We start from the raw sequence: 13,500 nt of genomic DNA, 5'->3' as shown, positions 1-13,500 counted from the left end.
TATCTGTTCTAATCAATGCTGTGGGGTTTTTCTTTGGAATATATTTGGGATTAGGGTTGCAAAGGGGTGGAAAATTTCCGGTACATTTCCAGAAAGTTTCCATGGGAAGTTAAGCAGGGAATTTTGGAAATATTCGATGCAAAATTAAACAAAAAACATGACATTTCTTTCCTTTTTAAGTAGAACAGAACAAGTTTTAATTATTTGATTGAACAATTATTTGTTTCATTGAAGAACGAAAACAGGAATGTTGAGTTAAATATTATTCAACATTTTCAACCCCACTCATTAAAAAATGAACAAAAATGCACCCCCCATCCAAATCCCCACAAAGTCCCATTCAAAATGTTAAATGAAAAGAGCCCTTCTCCCTCCAAAAAGTCCCATTAAACATGCAAATCTTCCTTCAAGCAATCCTCTGCATTTTTGCTAAACCCTTTCAGTCAATGCTCTGGGCTCTTCCTGGGCCTCATCAACATCCAACTCTGAGTCTTCCTCTTCAGTGTCACTGTCCAGCCTTGTTGAGGATGGCTCTGTGTCAGGCTCAAAGAGTCTTAGGTTTGCCCGAATGCCAACCAGTTTTTCCACTCTCACATTTGTGAGCCTGTTGAGAACCTTTGTGTGGTCTCAATAGCCATGAAGTAAGCAGTGTGCTATGGCATGGATATTCAAGTGTACTTGAATGGCATCTGTTTGTTTTAGTCAAGATTATGCTAAAATATACTTTCCCCAACTATATTTAAGTTCCCTATGAAGAGCCAACCTTCAATTTTGAAAATTCCCAGTTTATTCCCATAAATTCCCGTTTATTCCCATGGAAAGTTTCCATCTTTGAAAATTCCCGGAATTTTGCAACCCTATTTGGGATTGTCCTTCATTTTATGCTATTTGCTATCATTTTTAGCTGCCAATTGTTGCTGGGTTGGTAAACCTTCAAGGTTTATTATAGCTTCGTCTGCGATGGGGGAAAACAAAAACCATGGTATTCGCTAATTATATCTTTCTATTTTCATAAATAGTTATTTTACTGTTTATAGGTCCTTTAGGCCTTCTAAAATTGATAGACTATGTGCTTCCACGACAAGCTTTTACTAGCCCTTGTTTTATCTGAGACGCAAGGACACTATCTTTTAGCTTTTTCAAGAGCAAGGATGTTGAATGAACCTCTAAACTCCACCGGTTATCAGCCTTATGTCAGAATTCGAGCCACTGGGCCCCACAGTAGCCAGTTGTGATAGTGATCCTGCTTTCTGTTAGCATTCATGTTAGTGTGATATCCATCTCAGAGGGGGCTCCTATGGAGGGGTTGCTGTTTTGTTCTTTTTTTTAAACACAGCAGAGTTTACAGCGCTATTTGATGTTAAGACTGAGAAACATACACAGAGCAGGAACACCTAAATCACAGAGCAGCTAGGAGTTAGTAATGTGATACAGATGGAATCCATAACGGTGGCTTGATGAGAGGGTTTGTGATTTTAAGAACCATACCTCTGCTAGCATTGACCACAAAAAATAGCTCAAGCTTCTTCTACTGTCAGCCTTCTCCAGATGGGGTCTTTGTGGTGAATACAAAAAGGTATACCTGACAGCACTGTGTAAATTCAAATGTAAGCTAAATCTACCTGACGTTGTGTTTATGAAAGGTTTTCAGGTAGACCTCATAAAATGTTGCAGCGGATTGAAAGTAATTTTTTTGGAAGGGGCAATTATACAGAAGGAAAAGTGAAGAATGCCATGTATCAAGGACCACCCGTGACCAGTGATGCACTCTATAAAGGATTGTATTTGATTTTGGCAACTAATGTTTGTGAAACCCAAAAAATATGAGTTTCTGATGTTTATTGGCTTTAAATAGATCAAGATTATTGGCTTGCAAGATGATCGTCACCCTCATCAATGTATAAGCCCTGAGTAAAAGTCTATACTCCAATGACACCATACAATCTTCGACAAGCAGAGTGGAAAGTCAGTTAAAACCACAAACTGAGTTTTCAAAGAAGTTTTGTGACTTATGACGAAGGTTTGTTTTTCTATATTTGAATGTTTGTGTGCTCATTTACTGAGATACAGCTTCCCTTCCACCTAATATTCCCACTAATCCTTCATAGGGCCAACTTGGCAAGAGTTCAGCTTTTTCTCTTGAATTTTTATTTAATACACTTTAGATGTATAGCCCAACAAATATCACTTTCTGGTGATGAAGGCTGGTACAAACATGGTGTATCCGTGCCCATAGGCCCCCAGCCAGAGCCGGACAGCGCCAAGAAGTGTGGGGAAACTCACTTCAGAGAATGTGTCATGTCCTTCTTAGTCATTCCTGCTGCGCTACAGGTCCAAGTCTCAGCCTCAGTGGAGGGTAACACAAACAGGCGAACAGCAGGAGGCGATGATGGCCAAGTCAAACAAAATAGGAAAATGTATGCACATGCATCCGAATGCAGGAACACAGTGATTCAAACGTGCTACGTACACATATTGTTATGACCACGCTCTCCTCTCTTAAAACCCCCAACACTTAGTGTACACAAACACTTTACAGCCACACAGCAAATGCGGGTGAGAGCAAATAAACAGAGAGCAAAAAGTATGGATTAAACAACTTGTGATGTCCACATGATGTTCTTTAGAATTAAGTCATAAGCAGGAATATGACACATTTAATTGCTCACACAGAATCCTCATCTGCATCATTGCCAGTGTGAGTGCAGCTGCTCTTTTCAGGGCATAGCGTCATGTAAACGGCTGTTGTAATGACAGCGACTGACGGTGCCCCACTGGCCTGTTCCAGCGCAGCACAGATGCAGCTTTGTCGACTTGGCTGAGGAGACTGGGCTCTGCTCAGAATCCATATTTGTATGTGATGATGGAGCAACTCAGGCTTGAAAAGAAACTGTGACCTGAGTTGCTTATATTGCCCTTTTTGTTGTTTATCCCTAATCAAATACCTATGCATGCAAACCATCTACCTGATAGGATTCGTGGAAAAAGGTAGGACCCAAATGCAGACTACAAAAAAAGGTAAAAAGGTCTAGAAACAAAAAGCGAGCTTTATTTTAAAAGCTGATGAACAAAAACATGGCATGAACACACAGGTAGCACAAGGTAGCAACAACACAAAAACTGACCGTGACCAACATGGAGGGAGACAGGAAAGACAATGAACCGACAAGGAACACAGGGGAAGACAAGACTAAATACAAAGAGGGGTAATCACAGGACAAGACACAGCTGGGCAGGGGAGGCAGAAACACAAGGGCAACAGGTGAACACAATCAGACACATGAGGGAAAACACAGGAAGGAAGACAAGACACAGGGGGTGTTTCTCAATCGCGAGTAAAGCTGCTGCAGAGCCACTATTTCAAGCATACTACGTCATCGAGTGCCGCCGAAGTACTGTTCCAATCTCCAGCATACTTGGAAATCTACCGAGCCCAGCGTACTCCGTTTGGAGAAATATCGAGGCTGCACATGAGTAGACTCCGCGGTCTTAAAATCCCCACAATGCTTTGCGCACGGACCAATTTCCCCAAATCTGTGGCGGAAGATGTAAGGCGGGGCCTCTCATATGACGCACACCTGCACACTTGCTAGCCTGTTCCACTCTGTTTTCCAAATGTCAGGAAGTATTCTTGCCTCGCTTCTGAAGCAAGATGCTCGGCAGACATGTGCTACCAAGCAAGCGTACTCACGATTGAGAAACACCCAGGGAGAACAGAATTTCAACATCAAATCATGACAAGACAGACAACTAACATGACATAACAGGATCGTGACACTACCCCAAGCATTTCAGATTCAGAATCAGAAAACCTTTATTCCCACAGAGGGGAAAGGTCATCCACATTGTGCAAAATCATAAAACACACTCACACATGCAGATAAGTCTGAACACTGTACTTACTTTCTATCCCCTGCTGGCTCTGCACTCATTACAAAGACCTCATTGTGACCGGTTTGATTCCACTGACGGAGATTAAAGAGCTTTAACACACACACACAAGCAAACTAACATACACTCAGGCATATACACATATGCATTCTCCTTACACGCTTTCACATCAAAATCCGCACTGATAATCATTAAGAGTCAAACTTGTGTTCAGAATGTGAAACTTTCAACATTCATAAATACACACTGAGACAAGCGACGATTAGTGCCTTTTGAAACAAAGTGTGTGCTTAAACTTCCATTTAAAATATAGTCTCTGAGTGCTAGACATTTATTAGAACCGAACTGCTTCAGTGTAAAGGAGTTAAATTACAGAAAAAACCGAAGCCACAGGCTGATGTGCTCATAGCTTCAGTGAATATCAGTAGGCCAATACCACCATCTGCTGGAGCAAGCCAACACAACTCTAGCACTGGTACTTCACACTATGGTTTCTAAACAATTGATTCAAATATACAGTATGTACCCTGGTCTTAAAGCACCAAAAATATACTTGTTATACATGTTTTGTCCGAGATGCCGCCGCATCTAATCTAATAGCTACCCAACGCTGTAACGTTTTATATCTGTCCTGCCGACAACGTGGAAACATTTTCATTGCCCATAAGCCTTAGTCAACATTAAATTAGACTGATAACTCAGAAGGTCTAACAACATAAACGCGCCTGAGAGTTGTTGCAACTCATTTACTAAAGACATACATTTCTTGGAGGTGCTTAGGGGGTGCTATGGCTATCCCCCCACTTGTGCTGATGATCCTCTTTTTCTGATTATCATCTTGATTACCTTAAGCTTTCTTTGGCTCTTTGCTGTAACTATTGTAAATTTCCCCTCTGTGGGACGAATAAAGATATTCTGATTCCGATTGTCCCTTAATGGAACTGCTGTCTTCATTACTTCTTCACACAGTTCAGTTTGTGTTCTTATTTAGCTCAGAAAAGTGTTGCATAACAGGTTGTCGTGGCCGAGTGGTTAAGGCGATGGACTAGAAATCCATTGGGGTCTCCCCGCGCAGGTTCGAATCCTGCCGACAACGTGGAAATCTTTTCATTGCCCATAAGCCTTAGTCAACATTAAATTTGACTGATAACTCAGAAGGTCTAACATAAACGCACCTGAGAGTTGTTGCAACTCATTTACTAAAGACATACATTGCTTGGGGGTGCTTAGGGGGTGCTATGGCTATCCCCCCACTTTGAGAAACACTGCCTCAGTGTATTGTATGGGGCTACTTGTGCTGATGATCCTCTTTTTCTGATTATCGTCTTGATTACCTTAAGCTTTCTTTGGCTCTTTGCTGTAACTATTGTAAATTTCCCCTCTGTGGGACGAATAAAGATATTCTCATTCCGATTGTCCCTTAATGGAACTGCTGTCTTCATTACTTCTTCACACAGTTCAGTTTGTGTTCTTATTTAGCTCAGAAAAGTTTTGGATAACAGGTTGTCGTGGCCGAGTGGTTAAGGCGATGGACTAGAAATCCATTGGGGTCTCCCCGCGCAGGTTCAAATCCTGCCGACAACGTGGTAACATTTTCATTGCCCAAAAGCCTTAGTCAACATCAAATGATGGTGCATTTCCACTACAGCGCGGAGCTCGCTTTAAGCGTGCCGTGCGGAGCCCGTTTTTGGTTGCATTTCCACTTAGCAGTGGCGAGCCGTTAGGGCCCTCTAGGCCCTCTGTGAGGGCCTAAGATATTCCAAAAAATAATATTTAAAAACATTAAAAATATATATATATTTTTTAAATATATATTTTTTTAATATTATTTTTGTTATATTTTTCATTAGTTTTACCGAAAAAAAACTTGATTTAATAAAATAACATTTCCAAAGAAATAAATCCTTCGAATCTGCCTGTTCAGTCTCTGTTTGAATGTCAGCGGGCCTCTCTGCGATTCACAGAGGGCCCGCTATAGTAACTGAACGAGAGAGTAATGTCAAATGACAGTACAATTGACCAATCATATCTTCCCTCTAATGGGTGGGTTTTATTATCGCGGACTTTATGACGAGTTCCGCCCGCTGTGAAACTGTTCTTGTTTCCATAGCAACAACAACTTCCTGTCAACAGCGTGAACTCGCCTTCAAAATAAAAGCATGCCAAATTACACTTAAGACATACAACTGCAATGAAAGTAACAAACACAATGCAATATCCTTTTCAATGTCAAAGAACACACATTAGGTTCACAGGTGTTGTTTTGTGTGGTAGAGGGTCGCTGTCATTGATGCGTTTTGCACCCTGGGCCGTTGTTTTGATATTCCGCTGAAGTATACGCTGTGACGTAATAATGTCTTTTTTTCGAAGGAAGGGGTGGGGGTCAGAGGGCCTAGGTATAAAGCTCACGGCTCGCCACTGCCACTTAGCGTAGTACCGTCTAGCGGGTACTATTTCACAGTTTTTCTGTTTTTGTTTTTTTTGTTTTTTGTTTTAAAATCGAGGTTCTTTCCGGGCCAACAACCTGAGTCGGGCTGAGTATGCTAAACTAGAGAGAGAATCGCTGGCAAGGGGACTACAACTACAACAACATGAACATATTTGACCGTGATTTAATTGTAATACACGTTTCAAAATGATGCCGAAGTAACAACATACTGATACCGGTTAGTAAAAACCATGAATTAATGCTTTGACAAGTCTGCAGACAGACGGCAGGCGAAAAACCTTTTAAAATGCGTGTTGTCTAAATGAAGATCGGCTAAGCTAACGCAGTATATGCTCCGACCGTCCACACTCACAACAACGGCCTATACAGACATAAATAAACCAGCAACTGTATTCGCCATGACACAGACAGTCTGTGATTTGTACTAGGGATGGGAATTTGAAAGCAAATGTATATTCGAATATTCGACCCCCCAAAAATCGGTTAACCGGTTAATCGAAATGTACATATCCTATAATAAAAAAAAATTGGGTAAAAAAAAAATGTTTGAAATAACTTTTGGAAATAAATAAATACATGTTCAAATAAGTATAGAAACCAAGTCGAATTTGTCAAATGTATTGAACTGGTGATCACAGTTTGACAGCTATAGGCCTACAGCTTTCATGTGCGGAGGCGATTCACAATCAGGCCAGCTGTAGAGAAGACCCTCTCAGCTGGAACAGAGGTTGCGGGTATAGCAAGGTATATGTATATACAGTGGCGACTGGTCATTAGGGGCAAGTGGGGCACAGCCCCACCTAGTGTCAGCAGAAAGTATTACACATAATGAAAACAAAAAATGCAAAAAGATGCAAAAAAAGAAATAAAAAAATATATAAAATATATTTTAAGGTCATGTTTAATCATCTGATTCGTCTGTACATTGCTGTTTTAGTCTGTGTTCTTCTAATTAGTGTCTACAGTGCCGTTTTGAGCCATGTGGGACAAAACCTGATTCTGCCCCTCCCTCTCACTGTTTAAGTGAACGGTGACTGTAAAAACTACACTGCGCATGCTCAGAGTATTTTTCAATGGAATGTGTGTGGCAAAAAAAAAAAAGGCCAAAGGGGCACAGAGCTGCCATCCCCACCATACGTCAGCTCACATTATTCAGAACTGATTGGCTGTAAATATGTCACGTGTGCAGTGCTGCGAAATGTCACGTGTAGTGTGAAGAGAAGACGAGAGAGCAGCATATAGCTAACATCACCAGCGATTAAAAATAAGTAAAAAACGGAAAGAAAATGAATGAAGTTGACCATTTACTGGAGCACACATTTGAGACACTTAGTCTCGGAGAGAAACTGGAGGTAAAGCGCCTCGGTGCCCACCATCCACCGGATTTCCAAATGGTCCAGACTGCGGGCAAAGTGAACCGCGGGTTTAATGCTGAGTGGTTTGCTAAAAAGAAATGGCTAACGGCGAGCATCCAGAAGAATTCCCTCTTTTGCTTTCCTTGCCTGCTTTTTGGTGAAGATCAAGGTACTTGGTCGAGGACAGGTTACAAGGACTTAAAGCATCTTTCGGAGAGGACAATGAAGCATGAGAGCAGCAACAGTCACTTGGAAAATGCCGTAAAATTGGGATTACTGGGAAGGGTGAATGTTGCAGCTCAGATTGACAGCGCCTACAGACGCGGCATTGATGATCATAATAGAAAGGTGGAAGAAAACAGGTACGTGTTGGGTCGGATCATCACCTGTATTAAACTGTGTGGGAAATGTGAGACAGCACTGCGGGGCCACGACGAGTCGGCGGACTCTCTGAATCCAGGGATATTCAGGTCAATTTTCAAGACAATGTGTGAGGGCGATTCCAGGCTTCGACGGCACTACGAAGCTCAGCCCGTTTTCAAAGGGACATCAAGCACCATACAGAATGAACTCTTGGACTGCATGTATGATGTGTACAGGGAGGAAATATCCAAGCAAGTGGACAACACATCATTTGTTGCCGTTCAGGCCGACGAGACAACCGATGTCTCATGTAAATCGCAAATGGTGATTGTGCTGCGATACATTATGCCTGACCTCACAGTTACAGAGCGTTTTTTGGAGTTTGTGGAAGTAAAGGACAAAACTGGTGTAGGTCTCTCTAACAGCATCAAGGCTGTTCTTGAACCCCTGAAGCTGAAAGAAAAGCTAATCGCTCAGACCTATGACGGGGCGGCCGTCATGAGCGGTAACGTGCGCGGGGTACAGACGGTCATGAAGGAGACGTACCCAAACGCTCAGTTTGTTCACTGCTACGCCCACCAACTGAACCTGACCCTGCAGCAACTGTGTTCAGCAAGGATGAGCATCCTGAAGGTGTTTTTTGCAGATCTAACTGCTTTTTCCACTTTTTTCTCCGGTGCTCCAAAACGTGTTGCAGCTCTTGCAGAGGCAACACAGAGACGCATACCACGGCCACCGGCTGTGAGATGGAACTTTAAAAGCAAAACTGTGAACGCGGTTTGGGAGACCCGAGAAGCACTTCTTCAGTGTATGGACCATATACGCACACAACCAGGATGGGATGCGGTCACCATAAGTGAGGCATACGGCCTGTCAAAGAAACTGCGGGACCGAGCATTTATGCAGCTCCTGGAGTTTTTTTCGTTGCTTATGCCAGAAGTGGATGTTTTATACAACACTCTGCAAAAACGAACCATCGATGCACCTGGGATCAACAGCGCGCTCTGCCGCTTCAAGGAAAATGTCCAGAAAATGAGGCAGCAAACTGATGCATTGGCCGCCACCACTCATGATGGAACAGACGAGCCAGGCCGACGAGTCAGCAGCACAGCGCCGGTAATGAAGGAGGCATGTGACACAGTCATCTCACAGGTGGAACAGAGGTTCTCACAGAGTGACCATTTGATCGCTGCAAAGCTCGTTGACAGCTCATTCTTCCCACAGCATGTCCTGTCATTTCCTACACCTGAGCTTGACTGCGCAGTGAAATTGTGGCCTGCTTTGGGAAACAAGGAGAAGTTGAAGTCTGAGCTGACCACGCTCTACCGCCACAGTGAACTTCACACTGGAAACACTGCCCTGTCTCTGTTGAAATCCATTCACGAGAACAACTTGGAGGATACGTTTGCTGAGACTGTTATTTTGGTCAAAATAATAGTAACAACTCCGATGACGACACCCGAGTCAGAGAGGAACTTTTCCACCCTCAAAAGGATAAAGACTTTCACTCGCAACACCATGGGACAGCTGCGACTTAACGCATTGGCCATGCTTTCAATTGAAAGCCAGTTGATCCAGCAACTACAGGACTTCATCCCCAAAGTGATAGAAACATTCTGTCAGAGGAAGGACCGCCGTGCCGCTTTTCTTTTCAAGTGAGCCTTCAGCTTTGGTAAGTTCATTTATGTCATATATTTTGTTGATCTTCTGTGTTTTGCCTCTGCTGGATCGATTGATATTGTGACCTCGGTGATGAGTGTCTGTGTTTTCCTTATATTTACAGTCTATGGTGTTTTAATGCTAAAGCATTATGGTGGTTGTTGTTGTTGTTAAGAATTGCTTTGTGATGGTGCCCTTTACTTATGTATTAAGGTGCATTACAATATGACATCCCCACGCTGTGTACCGTACATTTACGTACACAGTGTACGTAAATGTATGCGCTGACAGTGTTGCTCCGTGTGGTCTTCAGTATGTAATTTGACACTCCCCCTCTCCCCCCCTCTCTCTCTCCCCCCTCTCTCTCTCTCTCTCCCCCCCACCTCTCTCTGTCCCCCCCTCTCTCTCTCTCCCCCCCACCTCTCTCTGTCCCCCCCCTCTCTCTCTCCCCTCTCTCTCTCTCTCTCTCCTCCCTCTCTCTTCCCCCCCCTTCTCTCTCTCTCCCCCCCCCTCTCTCTCTCCCCCCCCCCCCCTCTCTCTCTCCCCCCACCTCTCTCTCTCTCCCCCCACCTCTCTCTGCCCCCCCAGTTTTGTACACATAGAAACGCCACTGTGTATATATATATAAATTTAATTTGGCATAGTTTGCACTCTACACCGCACTCACTTACCTGGTCGAAATATTTCCACACATGACTCTTCTTAGAGTGTAAATAATTACCGGTAAAATATGTTGAATACCGGCAAAACAAAATCTCTCCTGTCAAAATCTCTATGTACTTTGCCGCCACACACGGTTGCCAAGCAGCGCTTATTGTTGTTTAGGCTGGCCACTCATGTGTCGCGAGTGTTGACCAAGCCCCCAGGAAGTGCGCCGGACTCTGATGAAAATATTCGTGCTGGCCAAACGGCGGTACTACACTTCCTTTTGGTTGCCAGGCCCGGAAACACTTTTTCCCATTGACTTACATGGGGAAAGAGTGGTCTGTAAATCGTTGGATAATTTTTTTTAAACTAAATAAACTACCCAGTATGAACACTTGTATAGCCCTTATTAAAAACATTCGTTCCTCAAGTTGTAAAATGTGCTAATAACGTTATTCTGAGAGTTATTTCCCTCTGCATTATGAACGCGCATCTAACCCACGGGACCGCGCCGCCCGGCACGTTCATGTTACGTGTTCAGCACTACATGCGTTTATCTTTACCCATGGATGCACAATAAGAACGGACCCATATCGCCTTACTGCCAGCCCACGGAGCTGTAATAATGGATATATTGCACATGTTTGCTGTAATTCATCATTTATAACATATTATACTACATGGGCTGTATGATTAAATCTTGTACCGTAAATGTTGTATTAAATAAAGTTAATATTACCGACGTAGATTAACGTCCCTGTAGCTTCTTATTGCACTAAGAAGCTTATTGCACTGTGTGTATATATATATATATATATATATATATATATATACAGTGCAATAATTCTTTCATGCTAAATGAAGCTCTGTTGCTTGGATATCACTAGATCCTGTTACAGCGTAATATAAAAGTACATAACGATTGATGTGTAAATTAGCATAATTACTAGCTAACCGCTAGCTGCTAACTGCCGCCTCGTTAATATCAAATCTATCATAACAAACATTACCATGCTGTCATGAACGTGCGGTGCTGTTACGTGTACGCAAATTGACGTGCTTGATGTGAACGAGCATTTTGGGGGGCATGGTTAAAGTTGCGCATGCGCTATGAGCGCACATACGGGTACTTCTCAGGCATGCCGGGTAATCTGTGACGTTTCGCTCTCTCAAAAGTTGGGCCATTTTATCATCATGCGCGAATGAGCAACTCTCATAGGAATGAATGAGGCCCCGCCTCCCACGCTGTATCCAGTTCTTATTATACATCCATGGTGTTGACAGGGGGCGGGGGAGCACGCTCATGAACTGTTAGCGCCGGAACCTCGCAACGGCTGCGGAGCGCATTTGCGCCTCATTTGAGCATAAGATGAGGTTTGAGTCTGCGTGATTTGCGTGTAGGGAGGGGCAGCAGCCATATCATTAGCTAGAACTAGCTAGATCTGATGGATTTGGACATAAACGCGAGTGAAGTACCGGACGCGAGAGAGAGAGATCAGCACCTGCAGCTCTGCCCGCTGTGAGGGACCGGTGAGCGGAGCAAAACACACCTTTAGACGTCACCTAACACATTTAGCTATGGCACTGTGCAGCGCCATATAGATAGAAGAGTTACGACAGCGGAAGTCCAAAATGCTTGATCGTCACGTGGTTCAGGGAGACTCAATAGTAGTGATGGGAATTATGGCTCTTTGAAGGGAGCCGGATCTTATGGCTCCGTTCCTTTCAAAGAGCCGTTCAAAAGAGCCGTTCAAAAGAGCCGTTTTTTGAAGGTTACTAGGTTTATTTGCAAAATAATCACCAGGATAATGATTGACTGTATTGCCAGACCTAATGTCAATAATCGGCATTGTAAACATGACACAAGGTGGCGCCATATCCATGTCATCATGTCAGTGAATGTACTTTGAATTTACCCTCTGTATGTGTTAAGTAAATAAAGTTGCCTTGCCTTGAATGAAATTCATGCAACTCTTAATATTAGATACTGTGTTTTTAAGTGGCGATGGAGATTATTTGTTGATCCTGCTTTAAAGGATATTTTGCCTTTACAAATGGTGCGCTTTATCACTGCCTGGGTTTTGGTTGAAGTGAATCCAAATGCTGCTGCGTTTTCGCGTTTGGCTCATTTTCCATCCGAAAAACACGTTGTCTACCTGTCCTGTTCCACTTGGTATGACTTCTCTCTCTCGTGTATTCCGTTAACACCCACCCCATTTCACTCCTCGTGCTGAAACCATGGATGTATAATAAGAAGGCTGAAACCTACCAAACAGAGTAGGGGCGGATCTTCACAGAATACGTTTGGGGAACAAAATCAAGCTATTTAAAAGGCGAGTGGATTTTGGCAGGCAGTGAGTGCGGACCAACGATTGAACGATAACAAGAACGGCTCTCACCAAGTACGACTCGGTTCCCCTCGTTCGTACCAAAGAGCCGTTCAAAAGAATCGGCTCGTTCGCGACCGACACATCACTACTCAATAGTTCCCCGGAAGTTCGTGGCGGGACATATGAATGCATGATTACCGGAGATAGAACTACGATTTTTGGTAATAAGTAGTGAATAAAGGTCTTGATTTGCAATATTTATACAACATACCGATATGTGTATGTATTTACATCAATATGTTTTAAAAAATAAATAGAATCTGCTAATATTTATGGATAATATTAGGAATAGTGTGAACAGCTAGTTTACTTGTTAACATATACATGTTAGGCTGTTGCCTTGGTTAAAGAGCCTGTTGCTGTTGTGTATTGCTTTGAATTATTTAAAACAAATATTATCTTCTTAAACAGGTATGGTAGTCAGGAGCATCACTTCCTAATGTTTATTGATATATTTAGAGGGAGGGGATGGCAAGGAATGCTTCAAAATTTAGATTAGATTAATTTCTACCATTTTTTAAATTCATGGTGGTTTCAGTAATCCCATGGTACTTGAGGACATAAGTAATCTAAATGACTAATGTCATCTTTATGACTTTCAGAAAGGACAGGAGACCAACAGGTGACTATCAATGGACTAGCAGCAACATGATTATGACGTTAAAAGTGTTGTTTTAGGAACATCCATTATACATGGAATTCAATAAACATTGAATAGCATGTCATGCAGTTTGTCTGTGCCTTTTCC

At 42.8% G+C, this 13,500-nt stretch overlaps 2 non-coding genes across 2 annotated transcripts; both read left to right on the top strand.

Annotated features, from left to right (window-relative positions):
• The first annotated feature begins 4,905 nt into the window (after nt 1–4,905).
• trnas-aga lies at nt 4,906–4,987 on the top strand. Its single transcript has one exon. It is a non-coding gene; the product is annotated as a tRNA-Ser (tRNA).
• Nucleotides 4,988–5,393: 406 nt separating this feature from the next.
• trnas-aga lies at nt 5,394–5,475 on the top strand. Its single transcript has one exon. It is a non-coding gene; the product is annotated as a tRNA-Ser (tRNA).
• Nucleotides 5,476–13,500: the final 8,025 nt, after the last annotated feature.

This window comes from Trematomus bernacchii, unplaced genomic scaffold, assembly GCF_902827165.1.
Source record: "Trematomus bernacchii unplaced genomic scaffold, fTreBer1.1, whole genome shotgun sequence".
Lineage (NCBI taxonomy): Eukaryota > Metazoa > Chordata > Actinopteri > Perciformes > Nototheniidae > Trematomus > Trematomus bernacchii.
Note: the sequence above shows the minus strand (reverse complement) of the source record. Positions and strands in the feature narration are given on the sequence as shown.